This window comes from Chrysochloris asiatica, unplaced genomic scaffold (assembly GCF_000296735.1).
Source record: "Chrysochloris asiatica unplaced genomic scaffold, ChrAsi1.0 scaffold00632, whole genome shotgun sequence".
NCBI classification, from domain to species: domain Eukaryota; kingdom Metazoa; phylum Chordata; class Mammalia; order Afrosoricida; family Chrysochloridae; genus Chrysochloris; species Chrysochloris asiatica.
Window position 1 is genome coordinate 86,542 of NW_006409150.1, and position 1,311 is coordinate 87,852.

The window sequence follows — 1,311 nt, forward strand, 5'->3', positions numbered from 1 at the left end:
ATGGCACCTGACAACAACAACAACAACTACCTGTGAAGTAGAATAGTGCAAGCAAATTATAGAGTAAAAAATAAATGTGATAAAAATTGAGAGAAAGTCTGTCTGACAGAAACAAATGAATGAAGTAGACAAAAAGGAAGGAAAAGGGATTATGAAAAAGTATTTGTTTCAGAGAGGGAGTAATAGGCCAGAAACTTACTCAGATGCTGGTAACCTTTCAGTCACTAGTTCTCACTGGATATAGAAATCATAATAATGATACCCCCCACCTAAATAAATATTTTCAATATTTGCTTCCTAAAAGAACGCCAATACTCATATTTAAAAAGTAATTTACAAAATCAGTAAATATTGAAACACACAAGGAAAAATGGCAGAAAATTCAAACTAAAGAAATTTGATGAATTTTTTTTTAATTCAAAAAATTTGGAAGATATTTTAGTATAAGAAGCAATAATTATTTCATATATTGGTGACATAATAGTGGACTCTACCAGAGTTAAAAGAAAACATGATACCAATTCTCCACAAACTTTTCTAGGTAATAAATGCAGAGGAAATATTTTTTAACTCATTCCGTGAACTCAACATTGTTGTTGTTGTTACTGTGTGCCGTGGAGTTGGTTCTGACTCATAGTGACCCTCTACAGGGTTTCCGGGGCTGTAAATTTTACGGGAACTCAACATTGCCCTAATATAAAAACTAGATTCAGCTGTTACAATAAAGGAAAGCTGCAGCTAATGCATCAAACTGCTAAGTCATTTGAACTTCAGGGTCAGTAGTTCAAGCTCACTAGTTTGCTCCTTGAAAACTCTATAAAGGTTATGGGTTGGACTCTACTCACGGCATTTAACAACAACAATACAGACTAATATCATTCATAAACATACATGAAAAATCCACAACAAAATATTGGCAAACAGAATCCAACAATTATGAAAATAATTATATACTACAACAAAATGGTATTTATAAATATGAAAGACTGGTTCAAAAATTGAAAATCAATTAATGTAATTCTACACCAACTAATCAAGAAAATATATCAGAATTAAATCAATTATAGTAAAACAATCATTTGAAAGAATTAACAACCATTACTTGTATTTTAAAACTCTCTAAAAACTAGAAACAGGTGGAAACTACTTTCCTTGATGAGCAAGATGTATAAAAATTTGCAGCTAGAATCATGCTCATTGTTGAAATATTAACACTTTTCCCCTCTAAATCAGTAACAATGCAAAGGTGGTCCCTCTTACCACTTTTATTTACCTTTGTACTGGAAGTCCTAGCAAACAAAAGAACACAAA